The sequence below is a fragment of the Zingiber officinale genome, chromosome 9A, assembly GCF_018446385.1.
Source record: "Zingiber officinale cultivar Zhangliang chromosome 9A, Zo_v1.1, whole genome shotgun sequence".
NCBI lineage: Eukaryota > Viridiplantae > Streptophyta > Magnoliopsida > Zingiberales > Zingiberaceae > Zingiber > Zingiber officinale.
Window position 1 is genome coordinate 6,816,831 of NC_056002.1, and position 25,229 is coordinate 6,842,059.

General features: G+C 45.5%; 1 non-coding gene across 1 annotated transcript; it reads right to left on the reverse strand.

Annotated features, from left to right (window-relative positions):
* Window positions 1–17,165: 17,165 nt before the first annotated feature.
* Window positions 17,166–17,271, reverse strand: LOC122022114. The gene has a single exon (XR_006122851.1). It is a non-coding gene; the product is annotated as a small nucleolar RNA R71 (small nucleolar RNA).
* Between the last annotated feature and the right edge of the window lie 7,958 nt (window positions 17,272–25,229).

Here is a 25,229-nt window from a genome sequence, read left to right on the forward strand (position 1 = left end):
GTCTTCTCAATCAAGAATTTCCTATTCGAGATTTGGGCATTGCTCGTTTTTTTCTTGGTATTGAGCTTATTCCACATGAGGATGACTATCTTCTCTCTCAGAGCAAATACATTACTGGACTTCTTCAAAGAGCCAAAATGGATGGGGCACGTCCGGTCTCTACACCAATTGCTATAAACAACTCTCCATCTTCATCCTCTCCTGTTCTGTCTGATCCACAGATTTATCGAAGCATTGTTGGAGCCTTACAATATGTCACTATCACACGCCCTAATATTACTTTTGCAGTAAATCGTGCTTGTCAATTCATGCATGCTCCAACTGAACAAAATTAGGATAATGTAAAAAGAATACTTCGCTATCTCAAAAGTACTATTCTACATGGTCTTCTTTTATATCGTCAATCGTCTCGAGATTTACATGCCTATAGTGATGCGGATTGGGAAAGTTCTCCTGAAGATAGACGCTCTACTAGTGGATATGCAATATTTCTTGGACGAAATCTTATCTCATGGAATTCGAAGAAGCAACCTACGGTATCTCTTTCAAGTACTGAGGCAGAATATAAAGCTATAGCAAATATAACGTCTGAAATGATTTGGCTTCAATCACTTCTCTCTGAACTTCATCTTGCATCAAATATTGCACCAAAAATTTGGTGTGACAATATTGGAGCAACATATCTCATAGCAAATACAATCTTTCATGCTCGTACAAAACATGTGGAGATTGATTTTCATTTTGTTCGTGAACGTGTGGCAACTCAACAATTATCCGTCTCTTATATCTCTGCTGAGGATCAAATTACTGATATCTTTACTAAGCCATTATCCAGACAACGTTTCAACAAGTTAGCAAGCAAACTCAATGTCAAAGATCTCCCGTTAAGTTTGTCGGGGGGTAAAAGAGATAAAAGAGAATTACCAGAATTGACCGGATCAAATCATCAAATCAAATCAAATTAGTTTTAGGATTATTCTAATAATTCTGTTATAATTATTAGAATAATTCTTAGAATAATTTTTAGAATTATTCTGTTATTTATTAATTGGTTAATTGACCGAGTACTTGTTTAAACCCTATATATTGTATTGTCTTAAGGACAAGTATCAACAAACAATAAGATTAATTATTACTCTCCTATTATATCTTCTTTCTATTCTTCTTTTAAGTGTTCAGATAAATGATTCCTTGGTGTTTTTCTCACTTTAAATGTGTAGGATGATGAACGATTATTGATGGACCTTGTAAAAACCTAAGCCGCATGAATTCTAAAACATAAAGAACTCACATATAAAAAATACAAGAAGAAGAAGATCTAGTTTCATCAATTAAACATGACATAAAAAGTAAACAAATATCATAAGAAACCTGAATGAAGAGTTATCCTTGTCTTCAGCGTCGTCCAGAAATAATTCCCATGGAAGATGCATCAGAAAGAAAAGGAAGGTCTTCCAAGAGGCTTAGGGATGATGGTGCCGAAAAGTCTCTTGTCAATGAGGAACAAGAAACTAGGACAAGAGATATCCTAAGCCCTTAAGGACCAACCCTATTTATAATGAGCTCTATTATCAGCCCATCGATAATAATAGATGTGGGACTATAAGTCCATATATATACTGAACATCTATTATCAGCATATATATGATAATAGATGCGAGACTAAAGGTTCTACACATAAAAAGTATACATCCAATAACTGAATCCAATAAGCCTAAGTTAGATTACTTTAAAAGATTCAGATCGTATTCATATATGCAACTTACAAATAAGCATACCTAATAGGGATAATTATATCCAACAATCTTCCACTTGGGTTATATGTGAGTTGTATGTGGAATACAGGTAAAACTTTAGTTGATATCAAACGTTATGGGTACAAGATACCCCTGCAAACAATCTGGTCCATTAACTACATTATTATAGGACTAAAGAGGTCACAACTACTGTATATGATCGTAACAAGTCCCAACAGTAATCACAATACCAATGTCATTAATGGCATAGATCAAAATGTAGATGTGTAGAGTGGAAATTACATGAAATGTGATCAATACATGTCAATTTTCAACTGGTCCTAAGATGACTCAAAAGAGGTCAAATCATGTTTACAAAATATTTTATGCTAAACTGCAATAACAAATCATGATCCAAACTGTATGATTCCAAAAGGAATCCATATCTTATTTACAAACACCAAATGTTAAATAACAACAGTAAATAATGATATCATAGTCAGAGTGTCAAACAAACATGTAAATTCCCATTAATATTTTGAACTTTAAGTACGTACAATAATCAAAACAAATGTTTGTCTTTATTAATCAAGATAAAGCAATAAATACAGATTCCTATTAGATGAGTTCTTCTTCCATAAGAAGGATTCTCATATCCACAATATGCGCATGAAACACCTTAGGTACCAAGCCTTTGGTGAGTGGATCAGCTAACATGGAATCTGTGCTGATGTGCTCTACCATAATCTGACAACTCTGAACTCTTTCTTTAACCTCTAGAAACTTGATGTCGATGTGTTTAGACTTCGACGAATTACGGTTGTTCTTGGCATAAAGTTCTGCAGCTTTATTATCACAATAGATCCTCAATGGTCTGTCAATGCCATCAATGATCTGCAATGCTGTGATGAAGTTCCGCAGCTAAATCCCGTGATTGGATGCTTCATAACATGCTATCAACTCTGCCTCTATAGTAGAAGTGACTACTAGCATTTGCTTGACGCCCTTCCAAGATATAGTCCCTCCAGTAAGTATGAAAATATAATCCGAAGTAGATCTTCTACTATCCAAGCATTCAGCAAAATCGGAGTCTGAATATCTAATCACCTCCAGATGATCTGATCTCCAATACATGAGCATATATCCTTTAGTTCTTTGCAAATACCGCATCACTCTCTTAATTGCTTTCCAATGTGATGGTCCTGGGTGATCCTGTCCGAACCAGAAGTCAACAGACGCTGGGCACGTGGCGCTCTCCGGCTCGCTGATGTAGATCTCCCACGGGTGGCGCGATGCTCCGGCTAACCTACACAGAAGTCGAGCCGGGAAGGGGGTTCCCGGCGGCGACCCTCCGACGCTCAAGTCAGGTAAATTACGATGAACAAGGTGGCTCCCCAAAGTCTCAGAATACGTAGCAAATCTTACCTCCGGCGAAACCTGAGGTTCTTTATATAGAGCTGTGAAGGGTTTGGGCATGCGTACCGAGGTGCATACGTGTCCTCTGTCCTTTCCTAGGTATGCGGCTGTCAGAAAGCTTACCTGTCCTTTCCTAGGTATGCGGTTGTCAGAAAGCTTACCTGTCCTTTCCTAGGTATGCGGCTGTCGGAAAGCTTACCTGACCCATATCGCTACAGTCAAAGCATGCCCTCGATGGGACAGCTGAATCCCCTGTCACAAGATTTGGAGCATGACACACACGTGAAACCTACCGGTTGTCAGAGAAAGAAATCCTCTGGCCTTTTCCTTTGCTCCAAACTTGTCGTCCGAGCGGACAGATCCCTCAACATCCGACCGGACATCCGCGGTGGTTTACTTGTGCTTTGTGGAGACTAATAAACAGGGGTGCTTTATGACTGTGGTCGATCAAAAGGTCAGCTCGGTCCATGACCTTTTTAACTGAGCGTCGGAACCCCGATTTGACAGGGTGTCTTCCAACCATAAGTGCGAGCCGGCCGGACCCATCCGGGTATTCGATTCCATCGGCCGGCCGGCAGTCCGGTCGGGCCGGCCGTCTACGGTCGTCCGTCCGGTCGGACCACACTCTCCTCGGATGGGCGGCTGCTCCGGTGACTTCCACTTGGCGTTGACTTTGCAAGAAGGGGGCCGCTCTTACTAAGTCTAGTCGAAGGAGGCGAATAGTCCGACTGACTGGACTGTGAGTCTAGCCGAACTGCTCCTCCATGCTAATACTCTCCGCCCGGTCAGCGGCAGAGATATCCTTGAATGAATCAAGGATGGCCTTCACCGGATCTCCTCGCGTTCTGCGCCAATCTTCGACATCAAGGTTGATCATACCTTCATTAAATGCTCCGAATGATTGACTGCCACGTGGAGCAACGCCATCGGAGTACGGAGGCGGTGGCATGATGTTTTGATGTGATCGAAGCAATTCGAAATAAACGGCTAGATGCATGCTTCGATTCCTGTAACCTGGATCCGACGGTGGAGGCCGCCCGGCCCTCACCCTATAAATTCTTACACTTCCTTCTCACCTTTACTTGCCTCCATTACCTCTACTGTTGCCCTCTGCGCTTTGGAGTTCCGGCGATCTTATTTCTGCCCTTTGACGCTCTTCGGCGCCTTTCTTCGATCCCTCTCATCTTAGTAAGCTTTTTTAGATCTTTCCTTCTTCCTTTCCGGTATCTAATTCGCATTTCTTCCCCTAGTTCCAGACTTTAAAACTCCTTTTCTTCGTCTTTGAAACTTCCTTTTTGCTTTCTTCTGTCCGGATCATGGCCAGTTCTTCTCATCCCGAAGAACAATCCCTAGGCCCATGGTATACCACCATGCGGTCCCGTTTCGAACAACGGGATTTTGATATTTTGGCTGACAATTTCGAAATTCCCGAGGATTTCGAAGTTCGCCTAGCTGGTCCCGCCGCTCGGCCACACCGACCGCCGCGCGGCGATTTTTGTGTCTTCCGCGACCAATTTACCGCCGGTCTGCGGTTCCCCGTGCATCCTTTTATAGTAGACGTTTGTAATTATTTTGGCGTGCCGCTCGGAAGTTTAGTACCAAATACCTTCCGTCTCCTCTGCGGTGTTGTCATTTTGTTTAAGATTCATAACATTCCCCTCCGACCGGAGGTCTTCTTTTACTTCTATTACCCTAAGCAAGCCGAGCCGGGCACCTTTATGTTCCAAGCTCAGCCCGGTCTGGTCTTCTTCAATAAACTACCCACTTCCAATAAACATTGGAAGGACTATTATTTCTACATCCGCATGCCCAGTCAGCCAAACTTTCCGACCCAGTGGCAGGTCAGTCTACCTCCTACTCCCGAGTTGAAGAAATTCAAGACCCGACCGGATTATCTTCACGCCGCAAATGTACTAGCCGGTCTGCGGCTCGACATCAACAAACTTCTTCACGAGGGAGTGATGTACATTTTTGGGCTGAGTCCTATACGGACTCCTCTTCCGACCGGCTTCGGTAAGAATTTTGCTTGGGCATTTGCTTTAATTGCTAACTGATTTCTTCTTCTTTTCATGCAGCTGACATCGTTATGGACTCGGTGATGGCCGGCGTTCTGAAGAGAAAAGCAGCGGCGCTGGAGGCCGCGGCGACCAAGGAAATGGAGGCGCTGGGTATTCAGCCGGTCGGTTCTCACGAAGGAGAGAGCGGCACCCAGGCCGAATCGGACGCTCGGGCCTCTCAACAGCAGGTGGCGAGCGGAGCAACCCCCTCCAGGGAACCAACGGGGCCCGAGGAAGGGTCCGTTCGGGAAGAACAGCCACTGCAAAAGAGGCGCCGGGTAGAGACTCCGCTGCGATCGGCTACCTCCGCGGTCCGACCCTCCGACTGGGCCGCCTTGACTACTAAAGGCAAGGCGCCTGTGCCCGAGACCATTTCGTCCGACCGGACTCCGTCTGACTGGGACGAGCTGACTGCTCCGGTTGAGGCCATTCCGGTCGACACTCTCCCCCCTGCTCACCGTTCAGCCCAACGCTCGACCATCCATTCGCGGCTTTCTGTGCCAGCTTCTGATCCCGGCCGGGCGATCCCTGGTCACGGTCGCACAATACGGGTAACTCTTCATCTTTCGACTGAAGAGTTGCTACCAGAAGCCGACCAGCCAACCGTGCCCGAGCACACCATTACTTTGAAGGGGTGAGCCGGCCTCGGTAGCAATGATCCCCTCGGAACTTAGCCAGCGGCCACATGCAGCGACTACGGGGTAAGCTTGTTGAAGTTTTGTCATAATATTTCCGTCTCGGCTTTTGACAACTGCGCCTTCTTGCTTGAGATGGGTGGAAGAGATAGCGGTTTCCAACCGCCTGGCCATGGCGGACGAGGAGATAAGGCAACTAAAGGCGGTAGGCCGAGCGGCTCCCAAGGCCCTTCCTACTCCGATGCAAAAGAGTGAAAGCTCAAACTCTGTGGTGAGCGAAGAAGACGGTGACCGGGCCCGCCTAGCCGAGTCCGGCGACAAGTCAAGTCGCTGATGCAAAGATAACTCGCCACTACTCGGAAGAACACGACCATCTCCGATCTGGAGAAGAAAAAGCGTGGGCGGGGCACAGGTTGAAGATAAAGGAGCGGCGGGCTCGACCAGGAGAAGGCAGGCCGCTCGGCCGATGCGAAGAAAATCGAACATCTGAATGAGGCCCTCACAAGCTCCCAGGCAACCTTCAAAGAATACCAGGATGCCGAGCCGAGCCGAGCCGAGTTGCCGCTCTATGACAAAGCCATATCCGATCGCCCGAGTTCTCGGAGAAAATTTGCGAGCGGATGTACTCAGCTTTCGACTTGGCCATTACAGCCACTATGACTTATCTGAAGTCGAAGGGCCTTCTTCCGGAGTCCACCAATATTCCAGCCGGCGATCAGGTGGAGCTCCTGAACAACATTCCGAGGGACCTTTACGACTACATCGAGTAGTTCTTGTAATTTCGCCGCTCGGCTGAACATGAATCTTTTTGTACTTAGGCCACTCGGCCTAAGGTTTTAATTTCAATGAAATGCTTTCCTTTTGTGCACCCCCTCTTTTTGCACTGTCCCCTCGCTAATACTTGTGCTGCCCGCTCGTCTACTATCACACCTTTGACCTTCGAGGTGCATTCTCGCAAGTGTTTTCCCCAGCCCTTTCGTTCGGCCGAATATCATCCGATGTTGCCAAGAATCGCTCGTTATAAGCCGATCAGAACTTTTGTACCTCGAATCTGAGCGGAACTTAGCTCCGGTCTAACTATCGGCGGAGAATACGGATAATTGTAGTGTCGACGATATTCCGCTCGGATTAGTTATAGACGCCGAGGCGTCTCTAGATGTTTAACGTCGGTGCTCGACGGCGCGGTTATTTATAGTCGGTCGGCACGGCTCTCGATGTTTAACGACGGTGCTCGTCGATCTTCCGCTCGGGGATTTATAGACGACGGCTCGTCTCTCGATTTTTAATGTCGGTGCTAGACGGCGCGGTTATTTATAGTCGGTCGGCGCGGCTCTCGATGTTTAACGACGGTGCTCGTCGATCTTCCGCTCGGGGATTTATAGACGACGGCTCGTCTCTCGATTTTTAACGTCAGTGCTCGACGGCGCGGTTATTTATAGCCGGTCGGCGCGGCTCTCGATGTTTAACGACGGTGCTCGTCGGTCTTCCGCTCGAGGATTTCTAGGCGCCGCCTCGTCTCTCGATTTTAACGTCGGTGCTCGGCAGTATTTATAGCCGGTCGGAGCGGCTCTCGATGTTTAACGACGGTGCTCATCGGTCTTCCGCTCGAGGATTTATAGGCGGCTCGTCTCGATTTTAACGCGTCGGTGCTCGGCCAGCGGTTATTATAGCCGGTCGGTAGCGGCTCTCGATGTTTAACGGCGGTGCTCGTCGGTCTTCCGCTCGAGGATTTATAAGCGGCTCGTCTCTCGATTTTAACGTCGATTTCGGCGGCGCGGTTATTTATAGCCGGTCGGGCGGCTCTCGATGTTTAACGACGGTACTCGTCGGTCTTCCGCTTGGGGATTTAGACGGCGGCTCGTCTCTCGATTTTTAACGTCGGTGCTCGACGGCGCGGTTATTTAGAGCCGGTCGGCGCGGCTCTCGATGTTTAACGACGGTGCTCGTCGGTCTTCCGCTCGGGGATTTATAGATGCCGGCTCATCTCTCGATTTTTAACGTCGGTGCTCGACGGCGCGGTTATTTATAGCCGGTCGGCGCGGCTCTCGATGTTTAACGACGGTGCTCGTCGGTCTTCCGCTCGGGGATTTATAGACGCCGGCTCGTCTCTCGATTTTTAACGTCGGTGCTCGATGGCCTTTAAGGCTAACTCCTTACCAGGTCGAGCGACCTTGGCCTTCCTTTCAGCAGAGAATACTCAATGTGCTTTCATCTTTCTACTTCCTGCATCGCAAGTACATAGGCGACCAAAAAGTATATAAATTTATGTTTAGCGCACCTTTCACCCAACTTGGAGAACGTACTCCTGGCCGAACGGCTCAGGGTCTGCTTCGTCGGGCATTTTGGCTCGGATAATTTACCTCCGACCGGACGGTACGGGGCCTTCGTTCCTCGAGCGCTTGGCTCGACCCATTTACCACCGGCCGAGCGGCGCAGGGCCTTCGTTCCTTGATGACGATGCCTTATATTTGTTCTTTTGATTTTTCATTTCTACATTTCAAGTATTCAGTCGAAAAAAATACACAGGATGATTTACAGTGGTACACCTTTCATCCCGCCCGGTAAGGCTGGAGGTGGTTCGCGCTCCACGGCCTATCTAGCTGCCGACCGCCCTCATCCTCCAAATAATACGCGCCCGAGCGGAGCTTTTCGATGATTTTGAAGGGACCTGCCCATGGAGCTTCAAGCTTGCCGACGTCGCCGACCGGCTTGACTTTCTTCCAAACAAGGTCGCCGACCTGGAATGATCGGGGAATGACGCGCCGGTTGTAGTTTTGCTTCATCCGTTGACGGTACGCCATCAGCCGAACGGATGCCTTGGCACGCTCTTCGTCAACCAAATCCAGCTCCATATTCCTCCGCTCGGCGTTGCCTTCATCATAACACTGGACCCGGACGGACTCGACGCCGACTTCAACCGGAATGACCGCTTCACTGCCGTATACCAGATGAAAAGGTGTAACGCCCGTTCCTTCCTTAGGAGTTGTTCGGATGGCCCATAAAACGCCCGGCACTTCATCCGGCCAACTTCCTCCCACGTGGTCGAGCCGAGCGCGCAGAATACGGAGAATTTCCCGGTTGGCTACTTCGGCTTGACCGTTGCTTTGGGGGTAAGCCACGGACGTGAAGTGTTGCTCGATGTCGTAGCTTTTGCACCAATCTTCCAGCACTTTCCCTGTGAATTGCCGCCCGTTATCGGAAACCAATCGGCGAGGTATACCGAACCTACATATGATGTGTTGCCAGATGAATTTCTTGACCATCTGCTCGGTGATCCTGGCTAGTGGCTCGGCCTCCACCCACTTGGAGAAATAATCGACCGCCACCAGCAAAAATTTCCTCTGCCCGGTCGCCATCGGAAATGGACCCACAATATCCATTCCCCATTGATCGAACGGACATGAAACGGTTGATGCTTTCATCTCCTCTGCCGGTCGGTGCGAGAAGTTGTGATACTTCTGGCATGAAAGGCATGTAGATACTGTCCGAGCGGCGTCTATTTGTAAGGTTGGCCAAAAGTATCCAGCTAGCAAAATCTTCTTGGCTAGTGATCGTCCGCCCGGATGTCCTCCGCACGATCCTTGATGTACCTCCTGGAGGATGTAAGCCGAATCTTCCGAGCTCACACACTTCAACAACGGGCGAGAGAAAGCCTTCTTGTAGAGAGTGTGAACCGACCGGCCCTCCTCCTGAGCAGTTGGGCTTCATCCCGATCGGCCGGTGTGGCTCCCGAGCGGAGGAACTCTATGATGGGTGTCCTCCAGTCGCTTGGAAATGTGAGGCCTTCCATCCGGTCGACGTGCGCCACCAGCAGTACTTTTTCAATTGGTTGCTGAATGGCGACCGGCGTTATAGAACTTGCTAGTTTGGCCAACTCATCGGCTGCCTGGTTCTCCGTTCGGGGAATCTTTTGAATAAGGACCTCTCGGAAAGTGGCTTTGAGTTTTTCAAAGGCTTCAGCGTAGAGCTTAAGCCGAACGCTGTTGATTTCAAAGGTACCAGAAAGTTGCTGAGCGGCCAACTGTGAATCCGAATAGAGTGTCACCCGACCGGCTCCTACATGCCGTGCTGCCTGCAATCCGGCTATGAGAGCCTCATACTCTGCTTCATTGTTGGTGGCTTTGTAATCCAGTCGGACGGATAGGTGCATCTTTTCTTCTTGAGGTGAGAGCAGCAATATTCCAATCCCACTTCCGAGCCGAGTGGAAGACCCATCCACATATATTCTCCACAGAGCTTCCGGCTCTGGCTTTTGCACTTCGGTCACAAAATCAGCCAAGGATTGCGCTTTGATCGCCGAGCGGGGTTGATATTGGATGTCAAATTCACTTAGTTCTGTCGTCCACTTGATGAGCCGTCCGGACGCTTCTGGATTCAACATCACTCTTCCTAGTGGACTGTTCGTCCGGACGATGATGGTGTGAGCCAAGAAATATGGTCGAAGGCGCCGAGCGGCTAGAACCAAAGCAAAAGCCAACTTCTCGAGCCCGGTGTAACGAGATTCAGCATCCTTCAAGATGTGACTTAGAAAATACACCGGTTGCTCCCCTCACAAGTGCTGAGCCTACAGATGCTCGGTTGACAACATATACATATAAAGTGACTCACCCCGATCGGCTTGGCAAGTAGAATTTAGATATGTTTTCAATTCTTCAAATGCTCGGTCACATTCTTCATCCTTTGGAACTTAGTAGGCGCAGATCTTGAAGAATGGTAAGCTCCGGTGGCGGGTTTGGAGATGAATCTGGACAAAGCAGTTATCCGGTCAACCGTTGCACTTCCCTTGTATTTCTAGGAGGCGGCATGTCTTGCAGAGCTTTCACCTTGTTGGGATTGGCTTCAATTCCCCGCTCACTATATATCCCAAGAACGCCCCCTTTTGCTCCGAACAAGCATTTCGGGATTTAACTTGACTCCATATTTGCGTAGCGTTCGGAATGTTTCTTCCATGTCCTTGAAGAGATCGGCCGCTCGGACGGATTTGATAAGAATGTCGTCCACATAGACTTCCAGATTCCGCCCGATCTGCTCCCTGAACACTTTGTTCATCAAGCGTTGATAGGTGGCCCCGGCATTCTTCAATCCGAACGGCATCACCTTGTAGCAATATGTGCCGCTAACCTTTTCTTGATCTTCACGGGCGAGCGGCACCTGATGATAGCCCTGGTATGCGTCGAGCATGCAAATCAATTCGCAACCGGCCGTAGAGTCCACCAGTTGATCTATCCGGGGCAAGGGATAAAAATCTTTGGGGCATGCTTTGTTCAAGTCCCGAAAGTCAATGCAAACCCTCCACTTGCCGCCCGGCTTGGAGACTAATACTACGTTAGCCAGCCAGCTCGGGAACTGCACCTCGCGTATGTGGCCGGCCTCCAGAAGTTTCTCCACTTCCGCCCGGATGATGGCATTATGCTCAGCACTGAAATCCCTTTTTCTCTGCTTCACTGGCCGAGCGTCCGGTCGGACATGCAACTCATGCTGCGCTAAGCTCGGCGAAATTCCGGGCAACTCATGTGTCGACCAGACGAAGACATCGTGATTTCGTTGGAGGCATTGGATCAGCTCCTCCTTCTGCTCCTCCAGATCAGAGGCGATAAAAGTCGTGGCCTCCGATCGGGTCGGATGGATCTGAACCTCCTCCTTTTCATCATAAATTAAAGCAGGAGGTTTCTCGGTTATGGCGTGTACCTCGATTCGGGGCGCCTTCCGAGCGGAACAAGCTTCTGCTCGGACCATCTCTATATAGCACCGCCGAGCTACTAGCTGATCTCCACGTACTTCTCCTACTTTGTCCTCCACGGGGAACTTTATCTTCTGGTGGAAGGTTGAGACAACCGCTCGGAATCGTCCCAAAATGACGTTGTAGGACGAGGGAGAGTCGACCACCACGAAGTTTATTGTCCTGGTCCTCCTCAGCGGCTCCTCTCCCAGCGAGGTAGCTAGCCGGATCTGTCCGACCGGCTAAACTTCGTTGCCCGTAAACCCGTAGAGCGGGGTCGTCATGGGCAGCAACTCGACTCGATCAATTTGCAGCTGATCGAACGCCTTCTTGAATATGATGTTAACTGAGCTCCCTGTGTCAACAAATATGCGGTGAATAGTATAATTTGCTATTACCGCTTTAATGAGCAGAGCATCGTCGTGGGGCACTTCTACTCCTTCTAAGTCTCCGGGCCCGAAAGTGATTTCCGGTCCACTCGCCCGCTCTTGGCTACAGCCGACTGCGTGGATCTGCAGCTGCCGGACGCCCGCCTTTCTAGCTCGGTTGGAGTCTCCTCCGGTCGGCCCGCCAGCAATAACGTTGATCTCGCCCCGGGAAGTATTGCTCCTGTTTTCCTCTTCCCGAGTGGACGGTCGTGACCGTTCTCTGGACGCCCGGCGATTCTCCTGTCTCGGAGATCGGCACCGATCGGGTGTCTGTTGATGTCTCCTTTCGGTGCGGGTCCGGTCAGCTTCATGGGTCCTTTGTCTCCTGTCGATGGGAGGAGACTGTCGTTCGGCTTTCCTGGGACCAGGATTGGCCACGAAGGGAAGACTTCGACAATCCCTCGTGTTGTGCGTATCCGTCTGGTGGAAGGAGCAGAACATAGGGGTCCACCTCTTCTTTGGCTTGGGCCGAGCGGCCGCCACCTCTTGTACGTGTGATCTGGCGTGGGGGGATCGGATTGCTTCGGCCCTCGGTCCTCTGGGCGGCTGCTGAGCGGCGTGATGTTTCCGTTCGGCATGAATAGGTGCCCGTTCGGTTGGAGTTTCCTTTTTCCGGGCGGCTTGCGCTTCTTCCACGTTTATGTATTCGTTGGCCCGATGTAGCATGTGATCGTAATCTCGGGGCGGCTTTCGGATGAGCGACCGGAAGAAGTCCCCATCCACAAGGCCTTGTGTGAAGGCATTCATCATCGTCTCCGATGTGGCCGTTGGGATATCCATCGCCACTTGGTTGAATTGCTGGATAAGCTCGAAGCGATTCTCTTGGCTCTTGCTTGATGGCAAACAAGCTGACACTTGTCTTCTGATAACGCCGACTGTTGGCGAAGTGGTGGAGGAAGGCCGTTCGGAAATCCTTGAAGCTAGTGATGGATCCGTCCGGCAACCTCCGAAACCACTTATGTGCGAGAGAGTGGTAAGAAAGACTCGGCACTTTACTCCATCGGTGATGGAGCGTAGCTGTGTTATCGAACTTACCCAGATGATCATCCGGGTCTGTTGTTCCATTGTACTCGCCGATCGTCGGAGGCACGTAGTGCTTGGGCAGAGGGTCTCGCAGAATAGCCTCCGAAAATTGGCGATTGATCCGCTCGGGAGATGAGTCCGTTCGGGGAGCTTTTCCCTTTCTATCATCCCGTCTGGGCACTTCGTCTGAAGAAGATCCTCTATCTCTTCGGGCTGGTACGGCTTCAGGGGTGCGAAATAAGGCCCGATGGAATGCGACGGTGGCTTGAGGTGCTTCCGCTCGGCCACCAGACGCAGATGTTGCTTGTTGCTCCGGTCGTTCGGCTGATGCTTTTTGTTTTTGCTCCATAAGTTTGGTGGCCCTCATCTCGACTAGAGCATCGAGTTCTTCTGTTGAAAGCGCCACCGTGTGTTGTCGTCCAGCCTCGTCCATTGTTTTTGTTCGAATGCAGGAGCGTTCCCACAGACGGCGTCAAATTGATCCTGTCCGAACCAGAAGTCAACAGACGCTGGGCACGTGGCGCTCTCCGGCTCGCTGATGTAGATCTCCCACGGGTGGCGCGATGCTCCGGCTAACCTGCACAGAAGTCGAGCCGGGAAGGGGGTTCCCGGCGGCGACCCTCCGACGCTCAAGTCAGGTAAATTACGATGAACAAGGTGGCTCCCCAAAGTCTCAGAATACGTAGCAAATCTTACCTCCGGCGAAACCTGAGGTTCTTTATATAGAGCTGTGAAGGGTTTGGGCACGCGTACCGAGGTGCATACGTGTCCTCTGTCCTTTCCTAGGTATGCGGCTGTCAGAAAGCTTACCTGTCCTTTCCTAGGTATGCGGTTGTCAGAAAGCTTACCTGTCCTTTCCTAGGTATGCGGCTGTCGGAAAGCTTACCTGACCCATATCGCTACAGTCAAAGCATGCCCTCGATGGGACAGCTGAATCCCCTGTCACAAGATTTGGAGCATGGCACACACGTGAAACCTACCGGTTGTCAGAGAAAGAAATCCTCTGGCCTTTTCCTTTGCTCCAAACTTGTCGTCCGAGCGGACAGATCCCTCAACATCCGACCGGACATCCGCGGTGGTTTACTTGTGCTTTGTGGAGACTAATAAACAGGGGTGCTTTATGACTGTGGTCGATCAAAAGGTCAGCTCGGTCCATGACCTTTTTAACTGAGCGTCGGAACCCCGATTTGACAGGGTGCCTCCCCACCATAAGTGCGAGCCGGCCGGACCCATCCGGGTATTCGATTCCATCGGCCTGCCGGCAGTCTGGTCGGACCGGCCGTCTACATCTGTCCGTCCGGTCGGACCACACTCTCCCCGGATGGACGGCTGCTCCGATGACTTCCACTTGGCGTTGACTTTGCAAGAGGGGGGGCCCGCTCTTACTACCGGATCACTGGGTTACTTACATATCTGTCTAACATCCCAACTATAAATACTATATTTGGTTAAGTACAAACTTGTGCATACATGAGATTTTCTACTGCTGACGCATATGAGAATTGTTCCATCTCTTTTATTTTAAGTTCAAGCCGTGGACACTGGTGTAAACTGAACTTGTCACCTCTTGACACAGGTGTGTTACTAGGTGTACAATTCTGCATACTATACCTTATAAGCACCTTTTCAATATAGGCATGTTGTGAAAGTTCAAGAATGCCTCTTGAATGATCACGATAGATCTGTATGCCTAAAACAAAGGATGCTTCACCAAGATCTTTCATTCAAAATTACCAGATAGAAATGACTGATGTGCGTAGATTATATACTCTTTTATGCATGTTTTTACGCACATTTACATACTTTGAGCATGCTTGATCTATGCATTTTTATACTTCCAGCTTTCCTTTTAACATATTTACTCTTTTGGTTCGGAGATCTGCTTTTTGTGCATTTTCTGTACACAGGAGTCGAAATTGGTGAAGATTAAGTGTCCTTGAGCAAGCTTGGAAGTAATTGAAGGGAGAAAGAGCATCGGGCCGTGTATCATACATGGCCGTGTGGTCCTAACAGGAAGGGAAGAGGACATGGCCGTGTGAATCCCACACGGCCGTGTCTTGATTTGAAGAAATCAGAGCAAAAGCCCTACATGGCCGTGTAGATCTACATGGCCGTGTGGAGTTTCCGAAGGCCAAGCAGATGGTGGCCATGTGCACCACACGGCCGTGTGGATTTTCTAGAGACCAAGCAGGTGGCGGCCGTGTGCACCACACGGCCGTGTAGCATTTCCAGAGAGCAGGAGGGCCTTGGTCGTGTGCACCACACGGCCGTGCAGCATTGGCAGAGAAGGAACTGGACATGGCCGTGTGGATCTCACACGGCCGTGTCGTGGGGTCGTGTGGCGCCCGATTTCCTCCTCTATTTAAACCTTCCTTCATGAATTGAAAGGGGATCTCTCCCCCTTTTGGGAGAAGGCAAGATTTGGTGGTTTCCTCCCATTCTTGGGAGGATTTCTGGGCGATTCTAAGGGAGATCTTGACGATTTCGACTCCGGAGCGAGGATTGGATCCGAAGACGAGGCTTCTTCGTAGATAAGTTTTCTCTTTCCCCCTCTTCTTGGTTTCTTGGATTGGGGATTTAAGAAATGCTTGTAATCTTTATTTCTTCGGGTTTTCTTCCTCGATTCATGGAGTAGATCTTGTATTCTAGGATTAAGGGAGTATTTGTATGATGGATTGATGTAATCTCTTATGGATTTGCCATTTTCTTGTTTCAATGACATTGTCTTGCTTGTATCAATTAGATCTTGAATGATTGATGGTGATTTATGCTTAATTCTCATTCTTGATTGATTGTTTGGATTTCTTATGGACTTTGTAAAGATAAACCCTCACTCGATTATCCGAGGGATCCACGTGACAGGTGCAAGCCCGTGTAAGGACGTTTGAGAGATAATCTTGAAGAGGAAATAGGAATATTCAAGAGAGTAGGATGGATTTTGTGATTAGTTTCTTGTATCTTGATAGATTAATAAGTTGTGGGCTTCTATGTTGATATCCGAGGAAGGCATAGTAATAGGTGCGCTTCTGTGTAAGGACAATGTAGGTTCACGTCTAATTGATCATGTTTAGATACATTCCTCAGTCCTTAGCCGGTTATCTATTGCAAGAGAGAACCAGCAACTTTCTACAAGTGTTTGACAATTGAGGGAAAAGAATTGGTGAACCATTTACATTCAAGAAATCTTACAAAGAAACCGAAACTCCTAGAATCTCCCTTTATCATAACCCAAAACACTAAACTCTTGTTTGTTGATCTTTAATATTAGATTTGTTTACCCTTACTTTGCATTTGAAACGATTGGATAGTTGTTTAGCTAATTCGCATTGAGACATTTCTAGTGCTTATTCCAGTCCCTGTGGATACGATAATCTTTTATATTACTTGCGACATTTCCGTACACTTGCGGATCGTAACAAGTTTTTGGCGCCGTTGCCGGGGATTGCGCTATAACATTAGGAATTATCAATTGAGTTAGACTAAACATAACATTTGTTTTCCTTTCATATTGCATAGTTATAACTAATCATTAGATTTCTGTTTCTACTTTCTCGTATAACTTTCACTTCTTGTTAATTCTTTTTGTACAAATTCAATTCTGCATTTTTGATTCTTCTATTTTTTTTTTTTTGTCGAATTGCCATTTGCTATCTTGTTCTTGTGTATGCGAAGATCTAACTTTGCAGGGGAATTCTTTCCTTTTGACCCTGAGATTGATAGAACTTTCCATAAAAAAAGAATTCTGCAAAGGCAAATTGAAGAACAGGAACATTTGAACATGGCAAATAGACCACTCAAGGATTATGCAGCACCCTATGCAAGAGGTTTTCGATCTAGTATTTCAAGACCTTCAGTGGAAGCTAATAACTTTGAGATCAAACCCGCAATCATATCTATGGTGCAGCAGAACCAATTTGGTGGAGGACCTCATGAAGACCCCAATTAACACTTAGAGGTCTTTTATGAAATATGTGGTACCATGAAAATGAATGGAGTTCCTTTAGATGCAGTTAGATTATTGTTATTTGGGTTTTCTCTAAGAGATAGGGCAAAGCAATGGCTGAATTCTTTGGCCCCTAATAGCATCACCACTTGGGAGCAGTGTGAGCAACAGTTTCTTGATAAGTTCTATCCACCAAGCAAAACAGCTCATATGAGGAATTTAATTGCAAGCTTCAAGCAAACTGACTCAGAATCTCTTTTTGAAGCATGGGATAGATATAATAGTATGCTCAGACAATGCCCACATCATGGGTTGGAAAGATGGTTAGTGTTGCACACTTTTTATAATGGTATCAATTATCATACCAAAGTGTCCCTTGATTCAGCTGCTGGAGGGGCACTTATGAACAAAAGCTTAGATGAAGCCGAAGAAATCATTGAAAGTGTAGCACAAAATCATCATCAATGGGCAAATGAAAGAAGTGGTGGCTATTCTTCTGTAAACCCAACAATCAAATCATCAGGGAAGTTTGATGTAGATGCAGTCACTCTTTTGTCTGCAAAATTGGATGCTCTTACAAAGAAATTTGAGAATACGGGGGCTAGTGCTAATATGGTCAATGCTATTAGTACATCTTGTGAAGTATGTGGGAGTTCAGAGCATTCAAATGACTCATGTTCATTGGGAGCTATCACTGCACAAATCAATCAACTTGAACAATGTGATGCAATCATGAGTTACAATCAAAGGCAGAACAACCCATACTCAAATACTTATAACCCTGGATGGAAGAGTCATCCAAATTTTTCTTACAGAAATAATCAAGATCAAGGACCATCTATGGGGGCAAGACCAAATTTCCAAGCTGGGCAACAAAATTTTCAACATCTATCTTCTCAAGGCTTACCAAAGTCAAATGTTGAAAAGATGCTTGAAGAAATTATCTAAAGTCAGAATGAAATGAAGCTTCTTCATCTAAAGTCAGAATGAAATGAAGCAAGATTTAGCAAAGCTCATTCAGAGAATGGATAATTCTGAAAAGCATCAAAAGATCCAGGATAGTCAAATTGCCCAACTAGCTTCCTCTTCATCCAGAGTACCAGGACAACTTCCAGGAAAACCTGATGTGAATCCTATGGAGCATTGCAATAGAATTGAGCTTAGGAGCGGACGGACCTTGGGAGACTCCCAAGCGACTGTTTCAAAAGGGATACAAAAAGAAGAAGAGCTCTCTCCTCCTATACCAAATCAGATTCAAGCTAATGAGGAGAGTACCATTGAGGTTGAAGAAGCTCTTCCACTGAACCATCAGAGCAAAGCTGTCCCTTTTCCTCAAAGACTTACAATGCTCAAGAAAGATGAAGAATTTGGCAAGTTTCTAGAAAAAGTTAAGGAAATTTGTGTAGAGGTACCTCTTATCGATGCTATTCTACAAATGCCTAGATTTGCCAAATTCCTGAAGGATCTCATGTCAAACAAGAGAGGAAGAGGAGAGGTCGAGACCATTGCGCTTAGTGAGGAATGTAGTGCTATTTTTGAGAAGAACACTTCTCCAAAACTGAAGGACCCAGGGAGCTTTTATATTCCTTGCAACATAGGAAAAGAATTTTTTGAAAAAGCTTTCTGTGATTTGGGGGCGAGTGTTAGCCTCATTCCCTATTCAATTTGTAATAAATTAGGTCTCAAAAACATTAAACTTACTACTATGGCACTTCAACTTGCCGATCATTCCTGCAGGTACCCTTTGGGTATTATAGAAGATGTGCCAGTAGAGGTGGATGTGAATGTTATTCCCACAGATTTTGTCATTTTGGACATGGAAGAGGACCCTAGGATTCCTATCATATTAGGAAGACCTTTCCTTGCTACAGCTGGAGCTATAATTGATGTCAAAAATCATAAGCTTTCTTTGGTAATTGGTAAGGAAAAGTTGGAATATGATTTATCTAATATCTCTAACCATGTCTCGTCTCTTTTAAATGCTTGTAGCAGGACAAGCATTTATAAACTTGAGGAATGGAACTTCCATCCTCATGGAAGGCCACCAAACGAAGGAGACAATGTGGTGGAAGATGTTGGGAGAAGATCTCCCAACAAAAATGAAAAGTATATCTGTCCTCCAAGGGCGAGGAAAAGAAGCGAATGATAAAGTTTGGTCGAGCTAAAGACCTTAAACAAGCGCTTCTTGGGAGGCAACCCAAGGGTTCTTTTAGTTAGTTTTGATTTGTATCTAAATTTCTTTTAGTTTGATGCATTCTTTTGATTTTGTTTTCAGGTTAGGTGCAAAACGGAGCTCGACCGTGTGCTATACACGGCCAGGCAAAAAGTTGCAGAGAAGGGAAGTGCTTAGGCCGTGTCATCCAGACACGGCCGTGTAGCATCTTCCGAGGAGAAAAGGATCTTGGTCGTGTCTCAAACACGGCCGTGTAAAGAATCCCGAGAGGAAAGATGGAGAGGCCGTGTCCCAGACACGGCCGTGCGAGGAATCCAGAGAAGGAAGATGGGGAGGCCGTGTAGATCTACACGGCCCGTGTAGGAGAACTATTAAAGTCTTTCTTTTACCTCACACGGGCAGATCTTGGCCGTGTTCCGCACACCCCCAACTCTCCAAAACATCTTTCTCTCTCCCAATCTCTTAAAAACTCCTCTCTAACCTCTCAAGATCTCTTAGATCCGGATTCTCCTCTTCACTTTTCATCCTCCTAACCTAAGATCCTTGCTCTTTGAAGTTTTGTTCTTTGAGTTTCATTCTTCCAACCCTAGATAACTTTTCCCCTATCTAAACTCATCAAGATGTCCAACATTTTGAAGAAACTCCGCAAAAGAGGTGGTGGATCCAGTGGGGACAAAGAGGAGGAGCCATCAAAGGACAAGGGAAAACAACCAGTGAAGGGCAAAGGCAAAAGGACTTCACGCAACGAGGGTAATGACAATGAATTCAATATCATGTTGAGAAATGATGATCAAGTAACTAGATTTGCAATTCTTGTCAATAGAAAGATAGTGTGTACTAGATATATGCACCCAACTGTTCTTGATATGCTTGGAATTAGGGAAGATGTAGATTTGATGATTGGTTTTTTAGATTGGGGTGATATTATGTACACACATTTGCCTACATATCCTCGTCTTGTTTTGGAATTTTTAAGTTCATTGGATGTCCATTTTACTAATGAAGATGATTATTTTGGAAAAATCTCATTTAGACTAATGAATCAAGAATTTCTATGGACATTTAGTGACTTTAATTCTTGTTTTGAAATAACCACCGGTAGCCCTCGTAGGTTTGATCCAAGGTTTAATTGGAATCATTTTTGGAATGCAATAACTGGGTTAGGTCAACCTTATGAGCCTTCAAGAGCTAAGGCCTCCAATATGCAAAACCCCATCTTTAGGTATCTACATAGAGTCATGAGTAAAACTATTTTTGGTAGGGGAGAGAGTGATGGGGTGGTTAAAAAGATAGAGCTTTATGCTTTATGGGCTATGCTTTATAAGGTTAAATTTGATTCTGGTTTTCATTTTGTTCAAACCTTATTAAGATCTGCTAGGGCATCATTGGGATCAATTTTTTTTGGTGGTTTGATTACCCGAATAGCTTATAATTTAAATCTTGATGTTGATGGGTTGGAAATAATTCATGGTAATGACATGATTGACATTGATGCATGTCTTGCTATGAAAATGATCGTTCGGGATGAGAATGGTTTCGCGTTTCCTAGGAGGAGTGGTTCTCCTTTACCCCTTCCTTTTCCTGAATGAACTACTATCCGTAACCCGGCTAATTGGGTAATTTCTGAGTTGGATTTTGAGGATAACCCTTCTATACCTGGAGACACTGAGCCACATCATGAGCCCCCGTCATTTGGACACCCGCAGCCTTCTAGTTTTATGGAGCCTGCTAGGCATTCTTTTGCATATGGCACGGGATCTTCTAGGTTTGATTTTTCAGATTTTCATGCGTCTCTAGAGTCACTTCATGAGAAGCAAGATGCCCAACGAAAAATGTTGGAGGGTCGCTTCTCTTTATCTGATGATCAGTTTAGGGAGGTACAAAATCATTTTCAGTTTACGAGGAATTTTCAAGGTCAAGTGGCTGAGTTTGTGCAGGATTATGATACTGATCAGGCTAGGATGAGAGATTTTATGCAGAGCATGACACTTACTAGCCAACAAGTAAATGCTTTATATGAGTATCATAGATCTTTGGGTGAGATTCCAGGTTTTCCTAATTTTCCTATTGGCCAACCACGTCGTAGACCCCCTTTTCCTCGTCCACCTCCTCCACCATATTGATTTCATCGGGACGATGAAAAGTTTAAGTCTGGGGGGGTGTCATGTATTGTTTAGTTTGGTTTTCAGTTTTTAGTTTTTGTTAGTTTTTCATGTTGGTTCTTATTTTCATTGCTTGTTGCTTTATTTTGCTTGTTTTTGAAATAATCATGGCAAAAATTTTTTTGAGAACATCAAATCTTCACTTATATGCTTTCTTGGATTCAAGTGAAATGTTAGCACGATTATTGTCTTGATTCATGATGTTTGAATGATGCTAGTAGTAAACTTTGTGTAGTTCTTTTTTCTATCTTGGGAAGCATTAATAAGCTAAGAATCTTATGGTGATGAGTTTTAGTTTTGGTTCGACCTTAAGGATTTTATCTTCACTACACTTGTGCTTGATGCTTGAATAGTTGATGTCATTGAAATAGTCATGATTCATCTTGTTTGCTTAGTACTTGGTTTCCATGGTGATTTCTCAACTTTCATTTTGGTTACTGGATGAGGCTCAAATCATTAAAGCTCATTTGGAAAAATCAAAATATCCCAACATGTGTGCTAAAAGTACATTTGTGAATAAGTTTTGCACAATGCAAACACTTATAAAAAAAAGGATATAAAAATAGTTGTCATGAGTGGAATCTAGCAAGTCACCCCTTTGAGACCGAGTTAGGTTACTGGGGAAATGACTGCTTAGCTTCTCTTGAGATTGAGCACACCTTTGAGACCTTGGGTTAGTTGAGAAATATGAACCAAGTGAATGGTGAGTAAGTGCCTATCACTGGTTACTTGTCTTTCACTGGAAACATTAGGAATTCAAATTTGATGACGACTTGACTAGGACATGGATTGAAACTTGAAGGGTGTTGAGTTACTTTTACACTGTGCACAAGATTCTTATGCTTGAACCATACTTTACTTGTTTCCATGATCATGCTTGTTAATGAAACTTTTTGATAGAATTAGGAAAGTGCACTAGGTTTTATGAATGTGTTGTAGAACATATGAATTTAGACTGCAGCATTTTGCTTGAGGACAAGAAAAGGTTTAAGTCTGGGGGTGTGATGTGCGTAGATTATATACTCTTTTATGCATGTTTTTACGCACATTTACATACTTTGAGCATGCTTGATCTATGCATTTTTATACTTCCAGCTTTCCTTTTAGCATATTTACTCTTTTGGTTCGGAGATCTGCTTTTTGTGCATTTTCTGTACACAGGAGTCGAAATTGGTGAAGATTAAGTGTCCTTGAGCAAGCTAGGAAGTAATTGAAGGGAGAAAGAGCATCGGGCCGTGTACCATACATGGCCGTGTGGTCCTAACAGGAAGGGAAGAGGACATGGCCGTGTGAATCCCACACGGCCGTGTCTTGATTTGAAGAAATCAGAGCAAAAGCCCTACATGGCCGTGTAGATCTACATGGCCGTGTGGAGTTTCCGGAGGCCAAACAGATGGTGGCCATGTGCACCACACGGCCGTGTGGATTTTCCAGAGACCAAGCAGGTGGCGGCCGTGTGCACCACACGGCCGTGCAGCATTGGCAGAGAAGGAACTGGACATGGCCGTGTGGATCTCACACGGCCGTGTCGTGGGGTCGTGTGGCACCCGATTTCCTCCTCTATTTAAACCTTCCTTCATGAATTGAAAGGGGATCTCTCCCCCTTTTGGGAGAAGGCAAGATTTGGTGGTTTCCTCCCATTCTTGGGAGGATTTCTGGGCGATTCTAAGGGAGATCTTGACGATTTCGACTCCGGAACAAGGATTGGATCCGAAGACGAGGCTTCTTCGTAGATAAGTTTTCTCTTTCCCCCTCTTCTTGGTTTCTTGGATTGGGGATTTAAGAAATGCTTGTAATCTTTATTTCTTCGGGTTTTCTTCCTCGATTCATGGAGTAGATCTTGTATTCTAGGATTAATGGAGTATTTGTATGATGGATTGATGTAATCTCTTATGGATTTGTCATTTTCTTGTTTCAATGACATTGTCTTGCTTGTATCAATTAGATCTTGAATGATTGATGGTGATTTGTGCTTAATTCTCATTCTTGATTGATTGTTTGGATTTCTTGTGGACTTTGTAAAGATAAACCCTCACTCGATCATCCGAGGGATCCACGTGACAGGTGCAAGCCCGTGTAAGGACGTTTGAGAGATAATCTTGAAGAGGAAATAGGAATATTCAAGAGAGTAGGATGGATTTTGTGATTAGTTTCTTGTATCTTGATAGATTAATAAGTTGTGGACTTCTATGTTGATATCCGAGGAAGGCATAGTAATAGGTGCGCTTCTGTGTAAGGACAACGTAGGTTCACGTCTAATTGATCATGTTTAGATACATTCCTCAGTCCTTAGCCGGTTATCTATTGCAAGAGAGAACCGACAACTTTCTACAAGTGTTCGACAATTGAGGGAAAAGAATTGGTGAACCATTTACATTCAAGAAATCTTACAAAGAAACCGAAACTCCTAGAATCTCCCTTTATCATAACCCAAAACACTAAACTCTTGTTTGTTGATCTTTAATATTAGATTTGTTTACCCTTACTTTGCATTTGAAACGATTGGATAGTTGTTTAGCTAATTCGCATTGAGACATTTCTAGTGCTTATTCCAGTCCCTGTGGATACAATAATCTTTTATATTACTTGCGACATTTCCGTACACTTGCGGATCGTAACAATAACTTGGTTTGATGTAGCATACCCTTATTATTGCTCGCAAGCAATATATCATTCACATACAAAACAAGTATAACAAACTTACTCCCACTGAACTTGACATATATGCACTAATCAACGGGGTTCTCTTTAAATCCAAATGAGGTAACCACTTGATCAAATTTCCAGTACCATTGAAGGGACGCCTGCTTTAAACCATAAATGGACTTCTTTAATCTACATACTAGGTGCTTTGAGTCCTTAGACTTAAAGTTCTCTAGTTGCACCATATATATAGACTCCTCTATGTCTCCATTGAGAATGCAGTCTTTATGTCTATTTGATGTAGTTCCAAATCATAATGAGCCATAAGTGTCATGATTACCCTAGGGGAGTCTTTAGTCGACACAGGTGAGAAAATTTCCTTGTAATCAATGTCTTCTTTCTGAGTGAATCCCTTGGCAATAAGATGAGCCTTATACTTTTCGACATTTCCCCTTCAAGCAATTCGACAAGTTCCCAAACATCATTATCTGCCATAGACTTCAACTCTTCTTGTATGGTGTTAATCCACCTTTTAGGGTTAGAGCATTGTTTGACTTCTTGGAAAGATCTAGGATCACTTTCCAACCCTATGTCAAAATCATATTTTTGGAGATAAACATAATCATGAGAATTTGTGTTTCTTCGTTCTCTTGTGGTTCACCTTAAAGACACTTGTGTTTGAGGTGGTTGAGGTATTTGCTCATTAATATGAGGCGATACTTCAATTTCAGTGGCAAATTCCTCCAATTGTATTGGAGATGTCATGGAAATATCTTGGTCCACTACGCTCACTGAATGTGTGATACCCATAATGTGCGGTATGTTAACCACACTGCTACTGATCGCACTAGTAGTGACCACAAGAGGATTGTCAACACATTCCTCAAAAGATACTTCCCTGACCTTATCCCTCCCACTATCCTTAATGAACTTGGCATTTCCCGTTTTGAAGAAGGATTTATTAGAGGGATCATAAAATTTATACCCCCTTAACTTCTCAGAGTAACCTACAAAATTACAGCCAACTGTTCTTGAGTCCAGTTTTTTTTCGTTAGGTCTGTAAGACCTAACTTCAGCTGGACACCCCCAGACATGTAAATGCCTAATGCTAGGCTTTCTACCCGTCCACATCTTGAATGAGGTTTTAGTTACTACCTTACTAAGTACTCTACTGAGTAGGTAAACTGCAACCTTGAGTGCTTCACCTCATAAAGAATCTGGTAGAGAAGTGAAAGTCATCATATCGACCATTCTGACTGGGTGTGCCAGCTACACCATTCTGACTGGGTGTGCC